The 16,045-nt window shown below is 45.2% G+C and overlaps 1 pseudogene; it reads right to left on the bottom strand.

Moving 5' to 3' along the window:
* Positions 1-1,292: 1,292 nt before the first annotated feature.
* The window catches only part of LOC132384429 (zinc finger protein 208-like), a 43,250-nt pseudogene continuing 28,497 nt past the window's right edge, over positions 1,293-16,045 (bottom strand).

The following is a 16,045-nucleotide window of genomic DNA, read 5'->3' on the forward strand; positions in this document are numbered from 1 at the left end:
CCGATGGAAATATAAAAGTCACACTACTTCGTGCAGACTGCAGCCTTTTGTTGGAGTCAAGAGAGACAGATGTTTTAAACTTGTCGGCTTTCCTTTTTATGATGTCAATCCTTCGAGAGTTCTGTTTTTGTAGTCGGTCCTTTAGCTAAGCCGTTCCGTGGAAAACTCGTCATCCGGGCAAGGATGGACAGACGGGATTTCTATCGTTTCCCTGGTGCGTCTAAAGGGGTTGTTCCCCAGACCCTCTTTTATCGTTACTCACAGGTTCTCAGATGTCAATCAGGTTGGAATGATGCAATCCCTCAGCCAGCCCCCTCGGCTCATTCCCTGAGGGCTTCAAATAAATAGTACGGAACTCAATACACTATTCCATCTCCAAGTGACAATGACCATTTCCCGTGGCTTTGTATCACTGAGGGGCCGGGACATTCCAAACCCCATGTGGATTCTGTGTGTCTTTCTCTCATTTCCTGGGTCTCCTGACCTGAATTCATAGCGATCTTGCGATTCTCAAAAAGGAGGGGGCTACTTTGTACCCTTCGGCCCCTCAGAGTTGGGGCGTAACAAAATATAACTCCCAAACTATTGAGCTTGGGGGAAACAAGGCTTGAGAGTCTTGAGATGGTAAAGTATGGAAGTTCAGTTCATCCACGGAACAGGTGATGAGAGAGAGATATTTGTAATCCAGGGTAAATGTCGAGAGAAGGCAATTACGTCGAATTCCAAAGGTTCCATTGTGGTAAAATGAGAGAACAGTTGCTGTAGATTTTATGCTTCATCGTTCCAAATCCACATACGAATTATTACCGAAAGTGACTTGTCACAAGGGGTATCGCCTTCACGTGAATTATCACACCACACCCCGCCAAGCGTTAACACAAAAGTAGTCTTCACAGGATACCTTAAATCCGATCCACACCTATGGATCAAACAAGGTGACAACCACACATTCGATGCATGGTGAATCAATACTTAACCCACCCTTGTGGGCATAGGAAAGCTCTAAACAGTGACTCTTGGCCACTAGTTCCCTGGTTTCGATCCTTCCATTTTTCCTCCTTTATCTCCGTCTGACTCTGAGTGTCTGAGTCCTCGGTTAAAACTAAACAAGCTGTGAGTGATGTAAACAAGCTGCAAGCCAGACTGATTTGCCTTCTTAATCACTCTCTCTCTTAAAATGAATGTCCTCAGCAAGCAAAAGCAAGGGATTAATAACAATGTGAACTGACTGGTGTGCCAGTAGTTGGGATGACTGAATGAATCCTTTCCAACATTCTGAGCAGGTGAATAGCTCAGAATGTGTGAACTGACTGGTGTTTCTGTAGGGTGGAGGACTGAGTGAATCCCTTCCCACAGACTGAGCAGGTGAATGGCTTCTTCCCAGTGTGAACTTTCTGGTGTCTCTGTAGGGTGGATGCATCAGTGAATCTCTTCCCTCATTCTGAGCAGATGAATGGCTTCTCCTGAGTGTGAACTCGCTGATGTCTCAGTAGGTGGGATGACTGAGTGAATGCCTTCCCGCATTCTGAGCAGGTGAATGGCTTCACCCCAGTGTGAACTCGCTGATGACTCTGCAGGTTGGATATCCGAGTGAAACCCTTCCCACAGTCTAAGCAGGTGAACGACTTCTCCCCAGTGTGAACTCGCTGATGTCTCAGTAGGTGGGATGACAGTGTGAATCCCTGCCCACACTCTGAGCAGGTGAACGGCTTCTCCCCAGTGTGAACTCGCTGATGTTTCAGTAGGTGGGATGACCGAGTGAATCTCTTCCCACATTCTGAGCAGGTGAATGGCTTCTCCCCAGTGTGAACTCGCTGATGTCTCTGTAGGCTGGATGACCGACTGAATCCCTTCCCACATTCTGAGCAGGTGAATGGCTTCTCCCCAGTGTGAACTCGCTGATGTACCTTCAGTTGGGATGAGCAAGTGAATCCCTTACCACATTCTGAGCAAGTGAATGGCTTCTCCCCAGTGTGAACTCGCTGGTGTATCAGTAGGTGAGATGACATAGTGAATCCCTTACCACATTCTGAGCAAGTGAACGGCTTCTCCCCAGTGTGAAGTTGCTGATGACTCCGCAGGTTACTTGACTGAGCGAATCCCTTCCCACAGACTGAGCAAGTGAACGGCTTCTTCCCAGTGTGAACTCGCTGGTGTTTCACTAGAGTCGATTCCAAAGTGAATCCCTTCCCACAGTCCGAGCAGGGGAATGGCCACTCCTTGGTGTGAAATCGCTGGTGAGCCTTTAGGTCAGATGACCGAGTGAATCTCTTCCCACAGTCTGAGCAGGTGAATGGCTTCTCCCCAGTGTGAACTCGCTGGTGACACTGTAGGGTGAATAACCGTGCGAATCTCATCCCACAGTTCGAGCAAGTGAACGGCCGCTCCCCGGTGTGAACTCGCTGGTGTGCCATCAGGTTAGATGAGGAAGTGAATCCCTTCCCACAGTCTGAGCAGGTAAACGGCCTCTCCCCAGTGTGAACTCGCTGATGAACCTTCAGTTCAGCTGACTTAATGAATCCCTTCCCACAGTCTGAGCAGGTGAATGGCCTCTCTCCAGTGTGAACTCGCTGATGAACTATCAGTTCAGTTGAGTTAATGAATCCCTTCCCACAGACTGAACAGGTGAACGGCCACTCCCCAGTGTGAACCACCTGATGTACCTTCAGGTTAGATGAGAAAGTGAATCTCTTCCCACAGTCTGAGCAGGTGAACGGTTTCTCCCTGGTGTGAACTCGCTGGTGTACCTTAAGTGTCGATGAGAAAGTGAATCCCTTCCCGCATTCTGAGCAGGTGAATGGCTTCTCTCCAGTGTGAACTCGCTGATGACTCTGCAGGTTGGATAACCGAGTGAATTCCTTCCCACAGACTAAGCAGGTGAACGACTTCTCTCCAGTGTGAGCTTGCTGGTGTCTCTGTAGGGTGGATGAATGAGTGAATCCCTTCCCACATTCTGAGCAGGTGAACGGTTTCTCTCCAGTGTGAACTCGCTGATGACTCAGCAGGCTGGATGACGAAATGAATTTCTTCCCACATTCTGAGCAGATGAATGGCTTCTCCCCAGTGTGAACTCGCTGATGACTCCGCAGGCTGGATGACGAAGTGAATTTCTTCCCGCATTCTAGGCAGATGAATGGCTTCTCCCCAGTGTGAACTTGCTTATGATTCTGCAGGTAGGATGACCGAGTGAATCCCTTCCCACAGACTGAGCAGGTGAATGGCTTCTCCCCAGTGTGAACTCGCTGGTGTACCTTTAGGACAGATGACCGAGTAAATCCCTTACCGCAGTCCGAGCAGGTGAATGGCTTCTCCCTTGTGTGAACTGACTGGTGAGCCATTAGGTCAGATGACCGAGTGAATCCTTCCCCAGAAATTCAGCAGATGACCAGCTTCTGACTGGTGGGTCCACAGGTGGGATGACAGACTAAATACTTTTTTACACACAGAACAGGTGAATGACCTTGCCCAATGTGAACTTACTGATGTACCTTCAGTTGAGATGACTGACTGAATCCATTCCCACAGCCTGAGCAGAAGAATGGGCTCTCCCCTGTGTAAAATAACGGAGGTGCCAGTTGGTCAAATGACTGAGTGAATCCTGCCCAGTAGTCTGATCAGATAGGAAGGTTGATTGAATCCCTTGCTTCACCTCTTAAATATCTAGACAGAGACAGCAAAACTGGTGTGCCATGTTTGAGCTTCTGGGAGACAAATTCCTTCTCATTTTTAACCTGTAAAAAGATTTACAAAATGCATCAACGGGAGTAGGACAACACTTCAGATGAGATTACTTGAGTTGCCAAGGTTTGATCCAGCATCACACTGTTATAGTGAGGTTCCACCCAAGTTGGACAGAGAAATCAACTTCTAACTGGGCACAGTGCTGGTATCTGGAATAACCATCAATTCCCGATGCTCTTCTTGTTTCTATAGGAATGGGGCATTTCTGCCATCTCAAATCTGTGACCTGGCTCAGTTTGGCTCTCTCCATTGGTATTATTCCCTGTTCCTGCTGAGCTGCATGGGTGCCTGGCCACACAGTAACTGAAACATTCTCACACAAATAGTCCTTCTTAATGGGCAGCTGGAATTTTCCCATATGTATTATTAACTTAATGTGCCACAGTTTTAATGCCTTATAAAAATTTCCTGCTGAGATGAATAGTTGGTCCACACAGCTGTTCAATGGACACAGAGTGAATCTTTGAATTATTTCAGGCCCTTGTAGAAAAGTACCAACACAGAAACAGGCCCTTTGGACAATCTAGTTTGTGCTAAACTATTTAAACTGCCCACTCCCACAACCCTACCATTCAGGTACCTACACAAACCTCCTTAAATGTTGAAATTCAGCTCGAATTCTCCAGTTGTATTGGCTGCTCATTCCACACCCAGACAACCATCTGTGTGAAGAAGTTTCCCCTCATGTTCCCCTTAACATTTCACCTTTCACCCTTAACCCATGGCTTCTGGTTGTAGTCGCACACCATCTCCGTGGTAAAAGCCAGCTTGCATTTAGTCTATCTATGCCCCTCTATCACAATCAAATCTCCCCTCAATCTTCTACATTCCAAGGAATAAAATCCTATCCTGTTCAATCTTTCCTTGTTCCCAAAGTCGCCCAGACCTGGCAACATCCTTGTGAATTTTCTCTGAACTCTCAGAACCTCTTTTACAACTTTCATGTAGGTAGGTGACCAACACTGCACAAAATATTCCAAATTAGGCCTCACCAATACCTTCTACAAGTCAACATAACATCTACCTACTGTTGACAGTGCTTTGGTTCATGAAGGCCAATGGGCCGAAATCTTTCTTTCCATCTCTATCTAACTGTGACACCACTTTCAGTGAATTACGGACTTGTATTCCCAGGTCCCTTTCTTCTACAACACTCCTCAGTGCCCAACCAGTCAAATACAACACCTCACTCTTGTCTGCATTGAATTTCATTTTCCATTTCTCAAACCATTTTTCCAGCTGGTCCAGGTCGCACTATAAGCCATGATCATCTTCCTTGCTGTCCACTACACCCCAATCTTGTTGTCATCAACAAATTTACTGATGCAGTTAACCACACTATCATCCAGATTACTGATATAGATGAGAAGCAACAACAGATCCAACACTGATCCCTATGACACACCACTGGTCAAAGGGTTCCAGTCAGAGAGGTAACCATCTGCTACCATACTCTGGCTTCTCCCAAAGACAGTGTCTCGTCCAATTTACTATCTCATCTTGAATGTTGAGTGACTGAACCTTCTTGACCAACCTCCCATATAAGACTTTGTCAAGTGCCTTGCTGAAGTCCATGTAGACAACATCCACTGCCTTGCCTTCATCCACTTCCCTGATAACTTCCTCGAGACTCTATAAGATTGGTTAGACATGACCTACCATGCACAAAGCTATACTATCCATCCTTAATCAGTCCACATCGATCCAAATACTTATATATCCAGTTCCTGCACATATGTTAGAATAACTTTCCCCCTACTGATGTCAAGCTTACCAAGGTACAATTTCTTAGTTTATTTTTAGAGCCTTTCTTGAACAGCAGAACAACATTGGCTGTCCTCCAATCTTCCAGTACCTCACCTGTCACTAAGGATGATTTAAATATCTGTGCTTGGGCCCCTACAACTTCTGCACTTGTCTTCCACAGGGTCCGAGGGAACAATTTGTCAGGCACTGGGGATATATTCCTGGTAATTATCCTTCAGACGGCAAACAAGATTACCTCTGTAATCTGTACAGTGTCCATGAAGTTGATGCTACTTTGCCTCACTTCTACAGACTGTGTCAATCTCCTGAGTAAATACGAATGCAGAAAAAATCTCCCCCATTTTGTCTCCTCATATGGATTACCATTCTGATCTTGCAAAGGATTAATTTTTTCCCTTGCAATTTTTTGCACTTAACATATCTGCAGAATCCATGCCTTCTTTCATCAGTGTTCACTTGAATTTCCTGTATCTCATAAGTAGCCCATTTGTTCCTATCTGCCTGTATGCACCTCCTTTTTATTGATCTGGGAGTGATCAAAACACTATCAAAAACAAAGGGATGATACAGCTGCATGTTGGGGGTGGGGGTAAGTGGGGTTAAACTAAAGTTGCAGGGGGAATGGATGCCTGAATAACAGAACAGATAGTGGAGGGGTTTTGAAGACAGGTGTTGTTCAGACCTCAGACAAAGTCAGGAATGAAAAACGTTGAGCATGATGCAGTGAATATGCTGAGCCCTGTATATCTCAATGCAAGGTGCATGATAGGAAAGGTGGATGTGTTCAGGGAATGGATCAACACCTGGAATTAAGACACAAGGATCTGGCAACTGTGGATTGGGACAGGCTGCTTTATGGCACTTGGTAAGTGGGAGGCCTTCAAAGCGAAATTTTGAAAGTACAAAGTTGGTATGTGTTTGTCAGAATAAAAGGTAAAGATAGAAACTGCAGGGAACTTTTGGATTTCAAGAGATATTGAGACACTGGTGAAGCACAAAATGGAGTTGCATAACAGGGATAGGCAGGCAGGTTCTTTTGAAGTATAAAAAATACAAGAGAACACATAAGAGATAAATCAGGATGGCTAAAAGAAGGCATGAGGTTGCCATTACAGAAAAGATTAATCATCAAGGATTCCAGGGATAGATTAAGAGCAAAAGGATTGTAAGGCACAAAGTTGGTTCTCTGTAAGACCAGAATGGCAATCCACGTATGGAACCAAAGCAGATGGGGGAGATCTTAAATATGTTTTCATCTCTATTTACTCAGGAGATAGACAAAGGTTCTATTGGAGTGTGAAAAAGCCACATTAAAATCATGGACACTGTACAGATTAAAGAAGAGATGTTATTTCACTGTTCAACATAGAACATTGAGCATAGAAATCTACATCATATTCCAGGCCATTCAGCCTACAACATTGTGCCAACCACGTAACTTACTCTAGAAACTGCCTAGAATTTCCCTAGCAAATAGCCCTCTATTTTTCTAAGCTCCATGTGCCTATCTAAGAGGCTGTTAAAACACCCTATTGTATCTGCCTCAACCACCGCTGCTGGCAGTGGATTACACGCACGCACTATTTTCTAGGTAAAAAACTTACCCTTGCCATCCCCTCGGTAGCTATTTCCAAGCACCTTAAAACTATGCCCTCTCGTGTTAGCCATTTCAACTCTGGGGGAAAAACCTCTGACTATCCACACGATCAATGCCCTTCGTCACTTTATAAACCTAAAAAAGGCTCTGAGCATTAGAAAGTAAGTTTGCTTTGAGGATCTGTTAGAATTATGAGGGTATAGATAGGGTAAATGCAAACAGCTTTTTCCGCTGAGGTTGGGTAGGATGACAACCAGAGGTCATGGGTAAGTGGGGAAGGTGAAAATTTAACAGTACCATTTGGGAAAGCTCTCTAATGAAATGGTCGTGAGAGTGTGGAATGAGACGCCAGCAAAAGTGGTGAATATAAGCCCGGTTTCAACAATAAGAGAAGTTTGATAGGTACTTGGATGGTAGTTAGACAGCTTAAATGTGTTCTCGGCATTGACTAGGTGGGCCAAATAGCCTGTTTCTCTACTGAACTTCTCCATGTTTCTATGACAGAGAAGCTGGCCAAACTTGTAAGGGGAAAGGTAGCAGTGACAACAGAGCAGCAATGGCTGGAGTTTCTGGGTGCAATTCGGCAGCTGAGTGATCGATACAGCCCAATGAAGTGGAAGCATAGGAAAGGCAGGAGAACACAAAATGAGAAGCCAAAGCAACATAAAAACCAAAGAGAGAGCAAACAACCAAGAGCAAAAACTATTGGGAAGCTTTTAGAAACCAACAGAAGATGACTAAAAAAAAAGTCAGATGAGCTCGCATGGATTTATGATTTGTAGTCATTAATGAGTCTTGGTAACAGTCTGAGGCATTCAGAAGAATAAAATATCCGGGGCCTCAATATCTCTTGAAAACCAAGGTTCCCTGCATCAGTTACCTTTTAACTTTTATTTTGACAGGCACATACAAACTCAACATCCTCAAAATTTCACTTCTGAAGGCCTCACACTTACCAAGTACTCCTTGGCCAGAAAACAGCCAGTCGCAAACCACACTTATCAGATCCTTTCTGATACCATCAAAATTGACCTTTCTCCAATTTAGAATATCAATCCATGGTCCAGACCTCTCTTTTTCCATATTTACTTTTGAATCTCATGGCATTACGATCACTAATTTCTGTCATCAGCCCTGGATCATTTCCTAACAGCTTATTGCACACTTCTACGTTGGGAATCCTACGCACTGATTAAGGGCACATTTGACAAACTTTACCCCATCTAGTCCTTTTACATTATGGGAGTCCTAGTCAATATATGGAAAGTTAAAATCACTTACTGCATCAACCTTTGTTTCTTGGCATGGTCTGCAATCTCTCTAAAAACTTGTTCCTCTAAATCCCTCAGACTATTGGGTGCAACAAAGTCCCAATCATGGCTACAATATCATAATTCCCTGCCCTGAGCTCATCTGGCTTTCCTACGATGCTTCTTGCTTTGTGATATACACAGCTCAGCACATTCATCGCACCATGCTCAGCCATTTGATTGCTGATTCCATCTGAGGACTGAACAACTTCTGACCAAGCCTTTAAAGGCGGGAATCTGTCCCCCTAGTTTAACTCCCTACTGCTCCAATACTTATCAACTAAGTTAGCCAACATGATTAAAACAAATAACATGGATGGCCTGACAATGACCAAAATCGAATGTGACGAGCTTTAACATATTGTTGGGACCTGACTTTCAAATCCCAATCAACCCTGAAGGGCACAAGAGGGCGATATCTGGGGATCAGAAATGGGAAGAAAAACCTACCAAGAGACAGGTGGGGACAACAACCCGTTTTCAAATTAACAAGCGAGGATGCTTCCTGCCGTGAGTACCATCCCTCAGGAAGAGCTCAACAGAACATTGCAAGTTGCTGGAATTCCAATTCCGTTTATGATTGATATGCCGGCAACCACAGCCACTCTCAATCAGGAAGTAATATCAGAAAATGGATTCCAGCTATCAAACACTACAATCACTCTGTCTGGGTTCGAAGGCACGGAACGCACGTATTCACATACACAGCCACTGCAGGTGGAATTCCAGGGGGATTGAGTAAAGCCAGTATTATGCACCCCTCTAGGGACAAAGTTCCCAGTCACATTAGAGCAGTTAAAGGAAGAGAGAACAGTGTACTACTGGCCGAAGTTCCGGATTTCCTTTGGTGACAAACAGGACAGGTGGTTCCCCATACCGTGAGGGTTTGCCTTGGGTTCAAGCCAAAGAGCCTAGGGTTCCTTGCCTACACCCTGATGCAACAAGCCTCCAGCACCGAGGGAGGCTGGCCAGACTTGGCCGCATGCCAACTCTGATACTGGAAGGACTCAGGTGAAGACAGGACATCTGGTAAGACACTCTTTTAATATTGACCGAACCCAAGAGGCTGTACCCCATCTCTGCGCAATTTCAGGCCATGAAATTGGCCTTGCTTGTTAATTTCTAAAACTGCCCCCCATCTGGATCACCATGAAAAGAGGACAGAGATTCCCATCCATTCTGCTATATCCCCTCAAGCCCGAGGCAATGTTTTATGAGAATGGAAGCCCTTTTGTGGATCCAGCAGGGAAACAATATTCTGGTGATGCGATAGTAACTGACAGTGAAGTAATTGAGCAGGACTCTTTTGAAGCAGCTGTCTCGTCCAGAAGGATGAGCTGTTTGCTCTGACTTGTGCCTGTATCCTAGCAACAGATAAAAGTGAGAACAATTACACGGACTCCCGTTATGCATTTGGAGATGTACATGACTACCGGGCTCTCTGGGAACATGGGGATTCCCGACTTCCTCTGGCCACCCCATTAGTAATGCCACCTTTGTAAACAACTTACTCACTGCTCCACAGCTACCTTGAGTTCTGGCCATTATTAATGTGCGGCCCACACCCGCATGTCCAAACAGGTCACTAAACTCAATGCTTTAGCAGATTAGACAGCAAAAAGTGCTGCACAATCCTCGATAGTTGTAGTCTCCTCGGGTTCCCATCAAGCAATCCTCCATGACTCAAGCAGAACGGGTTTGCCAGACATGTGGGAGGTGCGTATTTTTCAGGGGGACGCCTCTGAGGAGGAGTGCAAGCTGTGGTTCCAGATGGGGTGCCAGAAAGTCCCCAACCTAGGTTTTTAGATCACCACAGCGGGACAGGTTTGTGTCCCTACACAGTTTTTACCTATATTGGTCAATTATGTACACACCTGGAAAAGGAGGGAATGGTTGTTAACCTGCACCCTGCACACTGGGTACGACTCCCTTGACCATTTTCGTGTCTACAAGTTGATGTTACTGAATTGCCTAGAGTACATTGCTATAGATACTGCTTAGTTATTATAGATGCATTTAATAGATGGATTGAAGCTATTCCAACTACCAATAATAACGTTATGACTGTTGTGAAGGTATTATTATGGGATATAATTCCCAGGTACGGCCTGCCAGAGATGCTGAGCTCTGACAGTGGCCCACACTTTGTGGTGAAAGCAAGCGAAGGGGTGTGTAACAAACTAGCTATCAGGCAATAATTCTACCGTACACCACCCACGGGTTGCTGCCATAGTGGAAAGTGTCAATGGCACTCTGAAGAGTAAATTGGCCAAACTAACAGCGGAGACTGGACTCACTTGATTGAAGGTCCTACTGTTAGACCTATTCCACATGGGGGTCACCCCACAGGGGAAAACAGTGTTGTCACCAACTGAAATCATTTATGGATGGCCCATGAGGACACCATGTGGACCAAGAACTGGGATTGAGGGAAACTCAGACCTCGGTGGAGAGGACCATATTAGGTGTTACTGACCACTCCACGGCTCTGAGACTGAAGGGGCAATCTCGATGGATACATCGAACAGACTACAAACGTGTTACTGAAGGAACTGCGTAGAAGGACTCTCTCGGACTAAAGGAAAAAGAATTGGTTGATAGTGGTGTGACGAACCTCTCGGTTTCTTGCCGTGGACTGTCATTTTAAGAGAGATTGCCTGAGTGACATCAGCCACCAGCTTTCTCGGCTACTGTTTGATTCTTACTGAGAGAGAGGGAGGGGTGGAACTATTTCACTCTGGAGCGTGTTTACACTTGCTCTCAGCTTGTGTTTACATAGCTCGCAGTTTGCTTTATTTAAGCAAGGACAGTCAGACGGAGAGAAAGAAAGAGGATGGAAGGTTCGAAACAAAGGACCTAGTGGCCGAAGTTCGCTGTTTGAACTCTCCTGTGCCCTCAGAACAATACTGAATGTGTGATTGTCACTTTGTTTGATCCACGGGAGTGGATCTTTATGTTTGGCAGTGTCCTGTGAAGACCACTTGTGCTAACCCTTGCCTGGGTGGTAACTCACTTGTACAGGGTACCCCGTGACAAATCACTGTTGGTGATAATTCCTATAATCCATATGGGGATTTTGATGGAGTATCCCGTGGCTACCACTTTTGTTAACCCTTAATTGGATTTGGGTGCGTTATCTGGTGACCACTTGTGAGAGGGGATATTCTGTGGAAATCACTGTCGGTAATACTTTGTGTGTTGGATCTGGATTGAGAGTACCTTGTGGAATCTACCTGTGTGTTAACCCTTGCCTGGATGGTAATTCCCTTTGAAGACGGTACCCCTGTTATCAGCTAGTTTTGGTGATAATTCATATGTGGATTTGGAACGAAGACGGATAAGATCTTCGGCGACTGTTATCCTGTTTTACCACCGTGGAACTTGTGGAATTGGAAGCAATTGCCTACTCTCGACATTCACCTTGGATTACAAATATCTCTCTCTCATCATTTATTCGGGGGATGAGCTGAACTTTCATACTTTACCATCTTCAGACTCTAAGCTTGGTATTCCCTGAGCTCAATGGTTTGGGAGTTATATTTACACATATGTATACACATAACACTGTTAACTATAGAACACTACAGCACAGTACAGGCCCTTCAGCCCTTCATGTTGTGCCGATCCATATAACCCTTAAAAAAAATGTACTAAATGCACACTACCACACAACCCTCTATTTTTCATTCATCCATGTGCCTCCTAAACAGCCCTAATGTTATAGTCTCCACCACTATCCCTGGCAAGTCATTCCAGGCACCCACAATCCTCTGTGTAAAAAAACTTACCACTGATGCCTCCCCTAAACTTCCCTCCCTTAATTTTGTACATATGCCCTCTGGTGTTTGCTATTGCTGCCCTGGAAAACAGATACTGACTATCTACCCTGTCTATGCTTCTCATAATCTTGTAGACCTCTATCAAGTCCTCTCTCATTCTTCTACGCTCCAAATAGAAAAGTCCCAGCCCTGCTAACCTTGATTCATATGACTTGTTCTCCAAACCAGGCAACATCCTGGTAAATCTCCTCTGCACCCTCTCCATAGCTTCCACGTCCTTCCTATAATGAGGTGACCAGAATTGAACACAATACTATAAGTGCGGTCTCACCAGAGACCAGGCAACATGACCTCTCTACTCTTGAACTCAATCCCCCTGTTAATGAAGCCTAGCATACCATAGGCCTTCTTAACCACCCTATCAACCTGTGCAGCAACCTTGAGGGATGTATGGATTTGAACCCCAAGGTCCCTTGATTGTTTTGCTTAAGTTGTTATATTATAAGTAGATACAAATAAAGATCAAAACCAGACTCCATGTGTGGTCTATTGCTGCTGGATCATTTAAATTGTTACAGGTATGTTAACTGTGGTGTTCGTGTTTATGTCTTTGAGAGGACTCACCCCAGCATCCGGGGTCCCCACATTAACACATTTCTGTCTCTCTGTCACACCGATGCCAAACAGGTAGAACTAGGGGCCTGCTGGGTTTGTGCCGAAATTCTGCAGCATAGTAAAACTATGATTCCAATGTCAGTAATCCCGCTCAACCAGAGTGAGGAACTCTCAGCCTGGGCTTTCACAAATAACACCAGGGGAAGAGAGATGAGGAACTGGGGTCCAGTCAGAGATGACTGTGGCTGTCAGTGTTTTGAGGGATGGTATCTCAGGCTCCCAGCAAACACAACTTCCTAGACTGGGAAACATGCATCCTGACCATACTTGCAGGTGCCCAGCAGCGGAGAGGAACAACTGAGACTGAGCGATTTTGGATGATCCCTTTTCTCTCCTATGGAGTAGCCAGGAATCCACCAAAGATAATCAATTTGGCTACAGCACTTGAGGAGCTGGCCACAATACTGCAGAAGCTCTGACAGAAACACAGGCCCAAGAAAACAGAAATATCCACTGAAATGAGTGCAATCCAGCAAACAGTCGTACAGAATCATATGGCTTTAGATTTTATCCTCACTTAGAAAGGGGGAACCTGTGCTATTAGTGACACAGAATGCTGCACCTATATCCCTGATGAGACTAACATTATATCCCTCTCCGAGCACACTGCCAGGGAGATTGACAGCATCAAGAAAGTAGGGCAGGATTTACCGAAGGGTCAAAATGGTAGTATTTGAAGGCCTGTTTGGTAATATGTGAGGCATGATATTGCATTATGGCTTAATAGTTGTGCATATCATTGTTATATTTACTGTTGTGCACTGTTTTTATCCATTGATAAGTCAATGTTGTACACGGTTGCTTTCTCTGTGAAAAAATTACTGCTTGATCATGTAATGATCAAAAGGAGGGAGTGGTGAACTATGTAAAAGGGTTAACACTTCCTTAAACAATAGCCGCCTGTTCCTCTGAAAGAAATTGCTGATGATCAGCCAATGTACCAAGCCATGCTGAGCCATATTTCTTCTTGAGGGTAGCTAGCTAGGGTTTCTGGATGTTTATCTGAATTGTGCACTCACGTGTAGAGATAGGACAGCTTCAGTCTGTCCTGTGTGTGTAAGCCGTTATGACTATTTTGTAATTTATCTTAAGGGGCTGTAATATAGTAAATATCTTTGGTTCCAGCCTGCCTTGTGTGGTGGGTATCTGGACAGATATACCTGTGGTGTAAGGGGAATTGTTAGTCAGTTAGTGGATTGGGCGGGAACAGTCATAGACTCTTCCTGTTTGAGCGACTAACTGAGTAAGTCCCCGGTGCTTGGAGTAAAGAGTTTGTATTTATATGGTCTTTGAGTGACTTTTTCCAGATTTGACTTCCACAGAATGGGAGTGGTTTTAAAGGGCTGGGCTGCTGGAAGCACATTACCAGACCTGGAGTGATTGCAACTTGGTCTGACAGAGGCATAACTGGTACTTCTGGGCACATTCAGTCTCCCTCCAACTATTTCTCACCTTCCTTTGTAGAGGTATGTAATGTCTAAAGGACCAGTGTTTGAGTAAATGAGACTCACCAAACTTTCTCCTGACTGAATCACTGGAATCTCCGAGTCAGATGGATTCTCTTCAGTTGATGCTCTCAATCCTCGGGCTGGTTCACTTGTTGATGTTCCCTCATCTTCAGTCGTGGTTTGCTTCCAGTTGGGGTTTTTATTCCAATAAATCACTCACCGCAGGTCTGACTTTAACATGAAAAATAATGACTTTAACATGAAAAATAATTGACAATAGAAAGGAGAACCAAACATTTCTGCTGAATGTTACTAAGAGCAAAACTCACTGAAATTTAAATGTTGAATATAATGATCTCAGTGAACAATCTTTTATTGTCCCTCACACGTCACAAAAAGATATGGGAGAAGAAGGAGCCATCATTCAGTCATGGTAAGACATAAGACACAGGAACAGAATTAGGTGATTTGATCAACCTGGTTTGCCCACCATTCAACCATGGCTGATTTTCATTCCAACACCATATTCCTGCCTTCCTCCTGTAACCCTGAAGCTACTTTGCAATCATCAATATATTAATCTCTGTCATAAACATAACCAAATGGCAGCCTCAACCACCCTCTGCGGCAACAAATTCCACAGATCAGACATCCTTTGGCTGAAGAAATTTTCTCACCTCAATTTTAAAGGGACGCGTCTTTATTCTGAGCCTGTGCTGTCAGATCACAGACTCTCCGTCTAATGGAAACATCCTCTCCATGTCCACTGTATCCAGGCTTTCCAGCATTCGGTAGGTTTACTTAACCATACATCCCTCCACCACCCCCACCGTCCCTCTGAACTCCATTCAGCACAGGTCCACAACCATCAAATGCTCCTCATACATAAAGCCGATCATTCCTGAGATTATTCTTGTAAACCTTGTTCGCAACACACCACGTGATCGTGCGTCACAAAGCGGGGGGCGGGGCAGATCTGCGGCACACAGCCTCACGTGACCTGTTGGCGGGACTCCCCTTTCAGTTCTGCGGAAATAGTCGGCCTGTGCTCCTGGTTTGGATCGCTTAATGCAGATTTAGTGAAGCCGATACATTTCTGACGAGCCCAGATAACTGGGTACTAAATGAGTAATAGCCCTCATTTCGGGGCTCAAGCCAACATCGGATCTCCCCGCCCGGGATCGGTCTCAATACTCACCGATTCTTCACCCCGCAGACAGTGATCCCGAATCGGCAGAACGCAACCTGCCTGGAGACTGTGAGCATGCGCAAAGATATTGGCGCATCATCCGGAGGGCGGGGCCTCGGAAGCGACGCAGATTTGCTGCTCATCTATGGTTAAATGGGAGGGGCAAGTGTGATCACGTGTCTCCTCCTCGCTCTCGCTCTCGCTCTCTAGCCTCTCCCCACCCCCGGGCAGTGACTCCAGCTATCCATTACTCTTTGGAAAGAAGCAAACTTGCCACTCACATCTCCTCTCACTCTAAATGTATTAGACACTTCACCCCCAGGAAAAATATATCGTCTGTCCACTCTATTTATTCCTCTCGTAATCTTATAAATGTCCATCCAGTCTCACCCCAGTATGCGCCGCTCTGGAGTTAACACAAGTTTGTGCAACCTCTCGTTACAGCTCATGCCCTCTAATCCAGGCAATATCCTGGTAACCCGCTTCTGCGCCTCCTCCAAAGCCCCGACATCCTTGTGAGAATGGGGGCGACCAGAACT

This window comes from Hypanus sabinus, chromosome 32 (assembly GCF_030144855.1).
Source record: "Hypanus sabinus isolate sHypSab1 chromosome 32, sHypSab1.hap1, whole genome shotgun sequence".
Lineage (NCBI taxonomy): Eukaryota > Metazoa > Chordata > Chondrichthyes > Myliobatiformes > Dasyatidae > Hypanus > Hypanus sabinus.